The sequence below is a fragment of the Staurois parvus genome, unplaced genomic scaffold (assembly GCF_062004578.1).
Source record: "Staurois parvus isolate SC_StPar_1 unplaced genomic scaffold, SC_StPar_1.0 ptg001116l, whole genome shotgun sequence".
NCBI lineage: Eukaryota > Metazoa > Chordata > Amphibia > Anura > Ranidae > Staurois > Staurois parvus.
In genome coordinates, this window is record NW_028318912.1 from 281,675 (window position 1) to 295,239 (window position 13,565).

The 13,565-nt window shown below is 43.5% G+C and overlaps 1 protein-coding gene across 2 annotated transcripts in view; it reads left to right on the forward strand.

Annotated features, from left to right (window-relative positions):
• Positions 1-13,565, forward strand: part of EPO (erythropoietin) — a 68,736-nt gene that overhangs the window by 27,688 nt on the left and 27,483 nt on the right. Inside the window, exon 1 of one of the 2 annotated variants that reach the window (XM_089658970.1) lies at positions 667-792. The exons of the other annotated variant lie outside the window; for it this stretch is intronic. The gene's annotated coding sequence lies outside the window, so the exon portion shown is untranslated. Of the gene's footprint in view, positions 1-666; positions 793-13,565 lie in introns of those variants that run through there. 2 annotated transcript variants of the gene reach the window in all.

Below are 13,565 nucleotides of genomic sequence, written 5' to 3' on the forward strand. Positions count from 1 at the left end.
ATCTGTTCCTGACCTGCAAGTGCTGTGTCACGGAGCGTTATCCTACTGGAAAAGCCGTCCGCCAGCATTCACACAGCTGCCATGAAACAATGCTTTTATCAGCATGGATATTGAAATAACCTGTGACATTTAGACATGGGAAAACACTTTTGTTGGGAGACAAAACCCAGCTTTGTTTAATTTTTTGGGCAACCTTCCAACCCTTAGCTGTCCCATGTGGACTTGTTTTACAACGCTGTAGTTAACCTATTGGTGGACGAAAAAATCGTGTAATGACCTAGCAATATATAAAAATGATATTTCTTTGGATAGAGTGGTGATTGGATTGGAAACCCCTCACCTCCTGTTTGATCTGACACTGATCACTTGTGTTTCACAGGCTAGGAGTTTGCTTCCTCCTGCCTCCGGAAAAATATTCCAAAGCTTAGGGATTGAGATGCAAATAAGCAACCTGAATATTTATCATGCTCCTGTCAATTCCTGGAGAGGAAAGTCCAGACGAGAGCTAGAAAGGTGATAAAGAGTCTGTAGCACTGGAGAGCTGAGTTCTCTCTCCTCAGGAGGGTTCCAAAGCCTGAGGGACTGCTGCCCTTGGGCAGCCCATAGACTATGCAGCTGATCTGGAGGCCTTAGAAGTGTCAGAGCTGAGGGCCTGGATGGATCTTCTTAGAAGCTGGTTGCAGGACCTCACTGCAAGGGATCTGGCCTGGAAAAGAACTGTCTCACTTAATGAACTGACTTAATGGACTGCATCTGGAGGAAGCTGGAAGGTGGTAGCTGTCCTGGGGACGTGTGAGTACTGACCCTAAACTGATCTCTGTGACTGTGTAGTGTTCTAGAAGTTGTACTGGATACCAGTGGTTGTGCATAGGCCCAAGGTAAGCAGATGCCCAAGAAGCTTGCCTCATGGTTCCCATCATTTAGGTCTTAGACTGTTCTGAAAGTTACCTCATGATCCTCAGCTGTAATGGTTTAGACTATCCAACATTCATGTTTACCTAAGGAGAAGATTGTCCTCTAATTGCTATGCTAATCATTTTGTAGTGCCCTAACCCCTCTACTATTAAGTTTCTTCAAGCAAGAAATCTTAGAAGAACATTGCCTAGACTGAGTTATGGGAGCCAATGTGAACAGACTGGTGCTTGTGGTGGTTGGCAGCCTCTGTACTATTAGGGAAGAACCAGCTATTACCAGTGGCCCCTACAGGGGTAGCGCTAAATGGGAAATAAGTTAGATCTATTCTGGAACCCTAGGGTTATCGTATTGGTGAAGGAATTCATGGAGGTATTTGGACACAGCATCTGGATTCTGGGCTGGCACCTTCTCCATGCCAAAGAATCTCTGTAGTGTCCTTTGCTTTTATCGAAATGGACCGAAGATTAATTGTCCCGTTATAACTTGATTCTACAAGGGGCATTCAAACTGGGACTTTTGAGTTTATAAAAGAACAAATTTCAAGGAATGGAAACTACATTTATTTTTCGACATACTCCCCTATCACATCTATACACTTATTCTAGCGTTTAACGAATGCCTGGAAAGCTTCGGCATAGAAAGAACCATCCTAGGATGGCCGGCTTCACTTCCTCATCATTATGTTCACCGTTCCCATAGTAAGATTCCTCTCTTGTGCAATTTCATGACAGATTATGCGTCGATTGTCGAGGATCAGGCGCTACAGGCGCAAAATGTTCACAGGAATGGCTGCTGTGGGCTGGGAACCACCATGACCGAGATTGACTCTGATGGGCATTCGGCTATCATTGAAACATTTACACCATTCAAAAGTCTTACTGCTGCTGAGCGTCTCATCACTGTACTGTGCTTGAAGTCTTCTGTAGATATCGGCGGGTTTTTCTCCTTCGTTAACCAGAAACATAATCACCTCACGTTGTTCCAAACACGCACTAACACTGCTGTCTGCCATTTTGATTAATGGCCTCTGGACTGGTCCGCGACATGTGTACTGCCTATCAGTAATAGGACACACTTGCCACTTACTACTGCATGTAGTACCGCCACACTAGCATCCCTTTTCATACCTGGAAAATTAAAATTCCTGGTTTGACTTTAACACCCCTCATAGTTTACATTAGGATAAAGGATAGATTCAGCGTGTTTTGGGGGGCCTCACATGTGCCCCTTCACCAGGGCTATAACACACACAAAAAAAATACAGTGGCTAAATGGTTAGCACTTCCTCCTGGCAGTACTATGGTCATTGGTTTGAATCCCAACCATGGCACCCCCTGCCTGGAGTTTGCATGTTCTCCCTGTGCCTGTGTGGGTTTCCTCCCAGACTCCAAAAGACATGCTGGTAGGTTAATTGGTTCCTGTCTAAACTGGGCCTAGTATGTATGAATGTGAGTTAGGGACCTTAGATTATACACTCTTTGAGGGTGGGGACTGATGTGAATGTACAATATATATATATACATATACATATGTAAAGCGCTGCATAAATTGACAGCGCTATATAAATACCTGGGATAAAATAAACTCTGATGTGAAATATATAAATTTACTGAAATCAGGGTTGTGAAATATATAACAAAAATATACAGTATAATTTAATTGGTGCAATTTACTAAAAGATCAATAAAAAAAAAAATTAATAAAAAAATGAATATGCTGTTGGTGAGCCAGTAACTATTTTTATTTTTCTACCATTTTTATTGATGTTTCTGTAAATGGGACATGTTGATATATATATATATATATATATATATATATAATAAATATATATATATATATATAATTTTTTTTTTTTATCTGGTTCAGCGTTTTTGTTTTTAAATAAATTTCATAAGGCCTCATGCACACTAAGCATTAGAAATGCTGCTTTTTAGGGGCATCTGGCGTTTTATTTTGTTTGTATGCCACTAAATGCCCCTCCATATTTACCCTAGGTGTCCATGCATACATAGGAAAAAAAAATACTGCTAGTGTGTCCAGGAGCAGCTTTGTTTTGGCAGAAAAAATGCTTGCTGCGTTTAAGTGGAAATGGGGAAGGGATTTAGAGCTGTAAATTGCTTGTTCTAAAAAGATAAAAGACCGGGGAAGAGATAGGTTTTCAGAGATCGCCCAAAAGTGGACAGAGTAGGCGATAGTCTGATAGATTGGGGTAGAGAGTTCCAGAGGATGGGGGAGGCTCTGGAGAAGTCCTGGAAATGAGCATGGGAGGAGGAGACAAGGGAGCTAGAGAGCAGGAGCTCATGGGAGGAGCAGAGAGGATTTGGGTGATATGTGGAGACAAGATTGGTGATGTAATTTGGAGCGGAGTTATAAATGGTTTTATATGTTATTGTTAATGTTTTGAATTTTATTCATTGGGCAATGGGAAGCCAGTGGAGGGATTGGCAGAGAGGGGTGGAGGACACTGAGTACAGGCCAGTTGAGGGATTGGCAGAGAGGGATGAAGGACGCTTGGTGGAGGCCAGTGGAGGGATTGGCAGAGAGGGATGAAGGACACTTGGTGGAGGCCAGTGGATGGATTGGCAGAGAGGGGTGGAGGACACTGAGTAGAGGCCAGTGGAGGGATTGGCAGAGAGGGATGAAGGACACTTGATGGAGGCCAGTGGAGGGATTGGCAGAGAGGGGTAGAGGACACTGATTAGAGGCCAGTGGAGGGATTGGCAGAGAGGGATGAAGGACACTTGGTGGAGGCCAGTGGAGGGATTGGCAGAGAGGGATGAAGGACACTTGGTGGAGGCCAGTGGAGGGATTGGCAGAGAGGGGTGGCAGATATAGACTTCACCTCAGTTACTGAAAAAGTAGGGGATTTCCAGACTTTAGCGAGCGTTTGTTTTGCCGCTGTAAGAACATAACCTAGAAGCTTTAAATTAACTTTGAATAAGCCTGGAGCTATACGCATAAAAGGGCAATTTTAGGAGCCAGGGAGTTGGATTGGCCCATAAGTCTAGTAAGGAAAGAAAAAAATCGGAACCACCAGGCATGTCCACTAAGTAAGGTAAACAGTCCCTGTTTGTCTGCATCCACCTAATCATAATAGAGAAGAGCCAGGTACATAGTAGGCATCTCTAACCAAATGTTATATTTTTTATTCACAACCATAATTTCAGTAGATTTAAATATTTCAGTTTTTTATATTTATATATGTTTTTGTTGTATTTTTATGAAAAAAGGAAAAGCTGAAATATCAGTATAAGTATTCAGACCCTTTGCGACAACACTTGAAATTTTAGCTCAGGTGCCTCCCATTTCTCTTGATCGTTGCTGAGATGTTTCTACACCGTGATTGAAGTCCATCTGTGGTAAATTATATTGATTGGACATGATTTGGAAAGACACACGCCTCTCTATAAAGGCTTCAAAGCTGACAATGTATACTGTATCAGAGCAAAAGACGTGAGGTCAAAGAAACTTTCTGCAGAGCTGAAAGACAGAAGTATTGCAAGGCACAGATCTCTGGAAGGCTACAAAAAAAGTTCTGCTGCAGTGAAGGTTCCCAAGAGCACAGTTGTCTCCATTATTCTCAAATGGGAGAAGCATGACACAACCAGGACTCTTCCAAGAGTTGGTCACCCAGCCCAACTGAGCTATCGGAGAAGAGCCTTAGTAAGAGAGGTGACCAGGAATTCGATGGTCAGTCTGACTGAGCTTCAGATATCCTGTGTGGAGATGGCCAAAGTTCCAGGACAGCCATCACCGCAGCCCTCCACCGATCTGGGCTTTGTGGCAGAGTGGCTAGACGGAAGCCTCTCCTCAGTGGAAAACACATGAAAGCCCGCTTGGAGTTTGCAAACGATTTTTCTTTTCATAAGTTTGCAAACATTTCTAAAACGCTGTTTTCACTTTGTCATTATGGGGTACTGAGTGTAGAATAATGAGAAAAAAATTATTTACAAAAACTAGTATCAGGCTGCAACATAACAAAATTGAAAAAAATGAAGGGGGTCTGAATACTTTATGAATGTTCAGGTTCATAAAATCAGGTGCTTATATAGCGTTGTCAATTTACACAGCACTTTACATATATATTGTACATTCACATCAGTCCCTAACCCTCAAGGGGCGTACAATTTAAGGTCCCTAACTTACATTCATATACTAGGGCCAGTTTAGGCAGGATCCAATTAACCTACCAGCATGTTTTTGGAGGGTGGGAGGAAACTGGAGTACCTGGAGGAAACCCAGGCACAGGGAGAATGTGAAAACTCCAGGCAGGTGGTGCCGTGGTTGGGATTTGAACCAATGACCCTAGCACTGCTAGGTGCTAACCATTTAGCCAGTGTGCTGTCCAGGTTGTTAGGTAATGGTAGTAGACTCCTCTGTAATCAGTGGAGCAGGGGTTGATTGTTCAGGCCTGTGCAGTGTCTCACAGACTGCTGCACTCATACTCCCCTGTGTTCTAGAGGATTCTCTAGTTATAGAGGGAGGAAGAACATAGTGAGCAGCCTGAATATTTATGGGGAGTCTAGCCAATCCCCAGGACTGTGTGTCCAGTAAGTGGCTGGAGAGCCCATAAATAGGCAGATGCCTGAGGCAAAGGGAAGAGTTCCTGGATCCATTTCTACTGGAGCAGGATTACTAGAGAAGCCATCCAGCAGACATTGAGCTCCTAGCTGAAGCTTTAACTGGGTAGCCTATTCGTAAAGCATAGTCCTGGAGGCTGTTTGGGTCCGGAGAAGCTCACTGGAGAGTGCAAGGAGGATGTTGAGGGAAATGTGTCCAATGGTGGTGTGAGTCTCTCCCTCACTTTAGAATGCTCTGTGAATATCGAAGGAAGGCAACTGCTGATCCTGTGTGAGTAGATGACTCTGGTGCTGGAAGTTAGCGACTATGTACAATTTTTGGTCTTTTGAAAAAAGTCCTACTCACTTGCCAGCTTTAGAGTTTCTGAGGAACATTTTGCCCAGCTCAGCAAGATAGAGGAGGAGTCCTCAAAGTGTTTAGCTCGCCAGTTTTTAGGGGGGTATCGCAGGCTCTTTTCACCCCATCCAAGTTCAAAGTTATAATAAAACCCTAAAAAAAATACCCCTACACTGTTCCTTTTGAGCCAGCAGAAGAATGAAGAAGATGCTGTGTGTGCTCTGACTGGGAAAAAGAGTCAGCGACCCCTTAGGGGGAGTGCTATAGAAGTAATTTACATCTGGTGACTGAGCAATTGGAGATGTTGGATGGATGATTTTCATGAAACTCCTCTGGAATTTATTTACCATTGTGTGAAATATGGATACATCCCAAGGGAACACACCCCATTCTATAAAATAGGCTTCAGATTTCACAGAGCAATCATGGAACTTAACAACTAAGAGATGGATGCCCATATTGGGATTAAACTCTATGGAGCCATATTTCAAAATTGCCATTATTGTTGTGGGTTGAAGGGATCTGTTGCCTTTCTAATCATAAACTCATCCATCTTGGATAGAAATTGAGTGAAAGGATGACAAATCTCACCATTGCACCTTTTTTTTTCCCGATTTACTCAGCATTGTACACCTCACACGGCTTGTTTTTGAGCACTGACCTTGGATATAAGTCGTTTTCAAAATTCCATCTTTGAAACTTTGATGACGTGTAGTTTTTTTTTTTTGCTGATTCAGTTCTGTTTTGGAGTTTGTACCTTCATGGAATGTAGCAGTTATCTTGTTAAGCCTTTTTGTCTATCCCCGTCAGTGAGATTTTACTTGCAATCACTGTCCCTTTTTGTAGATATAAAGATAGCTGATGCTGTCATTATTTGTGGGACTCTTGCTCTTCTCTGCACATTCCAACAGTCTGCAGTTTTCTTGAAGAGCCAACAATTTATACATTTAGTATAGGACGATATGTGACAGTGGTTGGGCTGCGTAACTGTTTCATCACTCGCTCAAGTCTTGGCAAAAACAAGGAAGGAATTGGAAAACCTGGATTTTCTTATAATACTATACAAAGGTATAACTTAAGCTGACCAAATTTGCTGAACCATCTGAATTTTGATCCATGTATGGCCCTTCCCGTTCATGAGAAGTCGATCAACTTATGAATGGGACTACTGGGAAATTTCAGTTCAATCAGTGCTGCAGCCAATAGGCTGCAGTGCTTGTAGGCAGTTAGCTAGTCTGCTACTAGATGACTCTTTTCCAAAACAGTGTCTGGTTTGAGACGATCATCAGGTGCTAGGCCCCTTTTAGTTAGAGCCCCCTGTAGTGATGTCGTGGGTGAGTCAGTGCCCTAATATAAGCCAGGTTGGGAGAAGCCCCAGTCCAGTTGGGGTATGGAAGGCAGATGTAGCAAGTGGATGCCCTGGACTGGTCTGGAGGCAGAGGTAGACCTGCACCCAGAGGAGCCGTCTGTAGACTTCCTTACACTTATGGAGGTTGGAGCTAGGTGGGTTGCAAAAGGCTTTTTAGGCCAGGCCAAGAGTGAGGCTACTCCCCTGGAGGGTCTCAGGCTACGGTATACCTATGAAGGAGGTGACTGCAGAGATCCCATCCCAGTGGATGGATGGAGAGAGATTGTAAAAGGAGGATCATCAGGTGCTAGGCCCCTTTTAGTTAAAGCCCCCCTTTAGTGATGTTGTGGGTGAGTCAGTGCCCTAATATAAGCCAGTTTGGGAGAAGCCCCTGTCCAATTAGGGTATGGGGGTCAAATACACCACATCTAGGCAGATGTAGCAATCTGATGCCCTGGACAGGTCTGGAGGCCAGGGAGAGGTAGACCTGCACCCAGAGGAGCCGTCTGTGTACTTCCTTACCCTTATGGAGGTTGGAGCTAGGGTGGGTTGCAAAAGGCTTTTTAGGCCAGGCCAAGAGTGAGGCTACTCCCCTGGAGGGTCTCAGGAAAGGTGTACCTATGGAGGAGGTGACTGCAGAGATCTAATCCCAGTGGATGGATGGAGAGAGATTGTAAAGAGAGGATGGCTTACTTTAAGGGCTGCATAAAGCTTTCACATGGGAATACTGCAGATCGTCCACTAGATGTTATGGACAATGTATTGTCAAGTGACCCCAGATAGTATGTCAGTATGATGTGATTGTTTATGCCATTTTCCAAGTGCCACCAATGAATTGCAGCAACCCTATGTATTTATGTGTGGACATTCCTTCCTTTGAGGATATAAAGACGATCATCAGGTGCTAGGTCCCTTTTAGTTAGAGCCCCCCTGTAGTGATGTCGTGGGTAAGTCAGTGCCGTAATATAAGCCAGATTGGGAGAAGCCCCAGTCCAGTTGGGGTATGGGAGTCAAACACCCCACATCTAGGCAGATGTCGCAAGTGGATGCCCTGGACTGGTCTGGAGGCAGAGGTAGACCTGCACCCAGAGGAGCTGTCTGTGGACTTCTTTACCCTTATGGAGGGTTAGCTAGGGTGGGTTGCAAAAGGCTTTTTAGGCCAGGCCAAGAGTGAGGCTACTCCCCTGGAGGGTCTCAGGAAAGGTGTACCTATGGAGGAGGTGACTGCAGAGATCTAATCCCAGTGGATGGATTGAGAGAGATTGTAAAGAGAGGATGGCTTACTTTAAGGGCTGCATAAAGCTTTCACATGGGAATACTGCAGATCGTCCACTAGATGTTATGGACAATGTATTGTCTAGTGACCCCAGATAGTATGTCAGTATGATGGGATTGTTTATGCCATTTTCCAAGTGCCACCAATGAATTGCAGCAACCCTATGTATTTATGTGTGGACATTCCTTCCTTTGAGGATATAAAGACGATCATCAGGTGCTAGGCCCCTTTTAGTTAGAGCCCCCCTGTAGTGATGTCGTGGGTAAGTCAGTGCCGTAATATAAACCAGATTGGGAGAAGCCCCAGTCCAGTTGGGGTATGGGAGTCAAACACCCCACATCTAGGCAGATGTCGCAAGTGGATGCCCTGGACTGGTCTGGAGGCAGAGGTAGACCTGCACCCAGAGGAGCCGTCTGTAGACTTCCTTACCCTTATGGAGGTTGGGGCTAGGGTGGGTTGCAAAAGGCTTTTTAGGCCAAGAGTGAGGCTACTCCCCTGGAGGGTCTTAGGAAAGAGGAGAAGGTGACTGTAGAGATCCCATCCCAGTGGATGGATGGAGAGAGATTGTAAAGGGAGGATAGCTTACTTTAAGGGCTGCATAAAGCTTTCACATGGGAATACTTCAGATCGTCTACTAAATGTTATAGACAATGTATTGTCAAGTGACCCCGGATAGTATGTCAATGTGATGTGACTGTTTATGCCATTTTCCAAGTGCCACTAATGAATTGCAGCAACTCAACGTATTTATGTGTGGACATTCCTTCCTTTGAGGATATAAAGGTCAGCAGCCAGGAATGTCTGGAGGCCTCTGGCAGGGAGTGGGCACAAGATGGTGGAGGGTACAGCCTCAGCAGGAGGGTCTCGGTTCTAACAGGAGAAGAGCGGGGCAAGGACTTGTTCTTTTGGCATTGAATTCCAGCCATTTGCAAGCCCCTCTTACACTCTGATCTGTGTATTCTGATGGTGGGGAGGCAGGAGGAGTCTCCCTGCTGTCAGAATACAGTGACACAGCAGGGAGGATTCCCCAATCACAAACAAAGAATTTCCTGGCAGCACTTGCCAGCAAGCCTGCAAAACAACCAATTTGGCCCTGTCTAACAGTTTGCATTGAAAACAGAGGGTTTTGTTTGCACACATTTGCAAATACATGCGTAAGCCACAGTCCCGCAACAATACTGTGGATCGAACTCTAAAATTTCCAGAACCTCCATAGTAGGAGCACAAATATTAATAGATAGGTTAAGGACAGGAGTGCCTGGAGGAGCCCATCCCTCCCTAAAGGTACGGGGATGCATGTGACGCCCAGCTAAAGGCTAGGATCCCCCCATTCACACATACGGCCTTAGAATGAATGTGTTTTGCCTATGCAGGACAGAGCTACAGGTTCACTGAGGACCATAGATTGCCAACACCGATTGGCCCAGTTCTGCCACATAGATGAATCACATGTTCTTCCATACCTAGAAGCTCCTTGAACTGAACCGGAAGGCATTGATGTGAATTAGGTAAGTTCTATGTCTAGAGGTTGAAGCAAACCTGTTGCCTTGTTCTGAATTGGCAAATTTTGATCCAGGTAATCATTTATTTTATCTTTCCTTATTTAACATAGCTGCATGTTTCTTTGTTATACATTCATTGTTGTCACATAGTCACATAGTTAGTCTGGCAGAAAAAGGACAAAAATCTATCCAGTTCAACCATTAAAAAAAAAAAGTTCTAATCCTACACCCACAGTTGATCCAGAGGTGATTTCTATTATTTGGCATATTAGTGTTCTTTCACTCTGATGTCCTTCCACTCGTTTCCATACTTGCGTGTAGTTTTGTTGTCATCTTCTATTCTCTCATATCACATTTTCTTTCACTGGGTACGGACTTTTCTTTAGAATTTGTGTATATAGTTTAGAGCAGTGTTTCTCGAGCCTTTTTCCAATCAATGCAACCTTTAAAATTTTGCACAATCTTGAGGCACCCCATTCTAAAATGTAAAAAAAAAACCATACTAATCTTTTTTACACAATGCAGCAACACGTAGAATATCCAACGTTAGGGGTGATTTATTCTTTCAAAGCAAATAGACCTTTGTGTACTGGTACTGACTAGTATTCCAATGGTTCTCTTCCCCCACAGATTCTCTTCCTCACTTGGCTAATGTGACCCCAGTGCTGACAGAGAGGGGTGGGGAGCCACAGACAAGGCTGCTGTGCAGGTGCCCGATGGCCTCCTTATCAACCGATGATGTCCTTGGTTGTTAGGATGCCGGCGGCTAGAAGGTTGTAATGGTGCACAATGAGAACAAAGAACCAGCAAACACAAATGCTCCTGCACTTGGGGATGGACTCAGTGTAGGCTAGAACAGGGGTGGGCAAACATTTTGACTTGAGGGCCGCAATGGGTTCATATATTGGACCCGGGGGCCGGACCAAGAGTAGATGAATGATGTGTATGTGTCATCCATAGTAAGTATAGTAATATTCCCCCATAGTAAGCATAGTAATTAATCCCCCATATAGTAATTCATCCCCCATAGTAATTCATCCCCCATAGTAATTCATCCCCCATATAGTAATCCATCCCCCATAGTAAGTCATCCCCCATATAGTAATTCATCCCCCATAGTAATTCATCCCCCACATAGTAATTCATCCCCCATATAGTAATTCATCCCCCATATAGTAATTCATCCCCCATATAGTAATTCATCCCCCATAGTAATTCATCCCCCATATAGTAATTCATCCCCCATAGTAATTCATCCCCCATAGTAATTCACCTCCCATATAGTAATTCATCCCCCATAGTAATTCATCCCCCATATAGTAATTCATCCCCCATAGTAATTCATCCCCCATGTAGTAATTCATCCCCCATAGTAATTCATCCCCCATATAGTAATTCATCCCCCATAGTAATTCATCCCCCATATAGTAATTCATCCCCCATATAGTAATTCATCCCCCACATAGTAATTCATCCCCCCTATAGTAATTCATCCCCCATAGTAATTCATCCCCCATAGTAATTCATCCCCCATATAGTAATTCATCCCCCATAGTAATTCATCCCCCATATAGTAATTCATCCCCCCTATAGTAATTCATTCCCCATATTAATTCATCCCCCATATTAAGTCCCCAAGTCCCCCCTGTGTCAATTCACTTACCTTTGCTCCGCGCGTTCCTCTCTCCGTATTCCCGCGCCGTTCCGGTGTAGCATGAAAATCTGTCTCCTATGAGGATCTGTCCCCCTCGACGTATCTGCGCATGTGCCAGTTTCAGGCATTAGCAGCCGATCGGCGATCTCCGGCACATGCGCAGATACGTCGAGGGGGACAGATCCTCATAGGAGACAGATTTTCATGGTACACCGGTCTTCAGGGCGGACTGTGAGAGGAGCCTAGCGGGAGCCTAGCTCCGCGGGCCGGATTAAAAGGTCCGCCGGGCCGTATACGGCCCGCGGGCCGTAGTTTGCCCATTGCTGGGCTAGAACCACATCATAAATGTCCAGGAACATGCACACCTTGCTGCCCTCAAAAGACCGGGGAAATCCAAATATACTGAATGAAGAAAGAACAAACAGAGGGCGCACGGCCCTAGCGCATTACCATAAAAAATGTTTCATAAGAAATGAAAGTGGGTGTTGTACTCACAAACGTCAGTAAACCCACATGGAAGGAAAATGTATATTAAATATATTTTAAAAATACATTCTTAATATAGTCTTCCCAAATATATTGACCTATATTTAAAATACTACAATTTTGGCCATATTCAATATATTTCAATATATTTGTGAATATATTATTAAAAATATATTCAGAACACATGCTGCAATATATATCAAAGTGTAATATATAATATTACATGTGTAATATTTAAAAATCTATGTTTCAATGCATTTTTTTAGATATTCAAAAATATCTGGAAAATATATTTTGAAAAATATTTTTTTAAATATATGCCTTTGGAAAATATATTTTAATTTACATTTTTGCAATACATGTTAAAATATATTCGTGCGGGCCAATATATTGTAAATATATGTCGCATGTATATTTTTTTTTTCTAAATATATTGAAAATATATTTCTCTTCCATATGGGAAGCCAAAGGCACGTCATAAAAGAACAGTGGCTCTGAGGAAGAGGCAGGTCCTCGAAACGCGTCAGGCTATGGCAGTGTTTCTCAACTCCAGTCCTCATGGACCCCCAACAGGTCATGTTTTCAGGATTTCCCTCAGATGAAACAGCTGTGGTAATTACTAAGGCAGTGAAACTGATCAAATCACCTGTGCAAAATAATGGAAATCCTGAAAACATGACCTGTTGGGGGTCCATGAGGACTGGAGTTGAGAAACACTGGTCTATGGGATGTCTACACTCCCTATTGTGGACAGTCACGTAGCGTGGTGTTGACCAAGCTGTTCTTTTATGACCTGCCTTTGACTTTACTGTCCTTTGTGAGTACAACACCCACTTTTATTTCACATTAAACATTTTTTATGGTAATACACTAGGCCTGTGCGCCCTCTGTTTGTTCTTTCTGCATTCGGTGCACAATGAAAACCTGTGGCTTTACGTAACTAAAAGGCAGGCTTCATCCACCCACTGGCTTGGGGCAATTTTTAGGCATTTTGCCAAGGCGCTCATGAAGAAACCAGAAGGCACCCCAGGGTGCCTGGGCTGGTTTAGATATCAGATGACCATTGGAGCTTTTTATTTTTACAGTAATTTTTCTTGGCCCTTAGGTCCCTGTGTGCATCCTCGTCCTCGTTGTTTGGTCTGACCATTTTTTGAGTCCCCAAGATGGGTTGTTTGTAGATAGTATAGGCTGACAAACACGCATGTCTCATTGACTTTGTAAGTGTTTAGGCTGTAATATCCTTTTGGATATAATGTTCTTTTTGTAGAAACTGTTGACTTGTGATACATATGGTTCTGTTTGCTTTCTACTCAAAACACGTTGGGATACTCACATTCCTTAAAAACATTAAATCTACCACCACCGGGTAAGTAGGGATTTTATTAAAAAAAAAAAAAAAAGGGGGGGGGGGGGTGAAAGTTCTCTTTAATTTTGTAACTAAGTTGAAAGTGCTCTGTTGGAAATTCA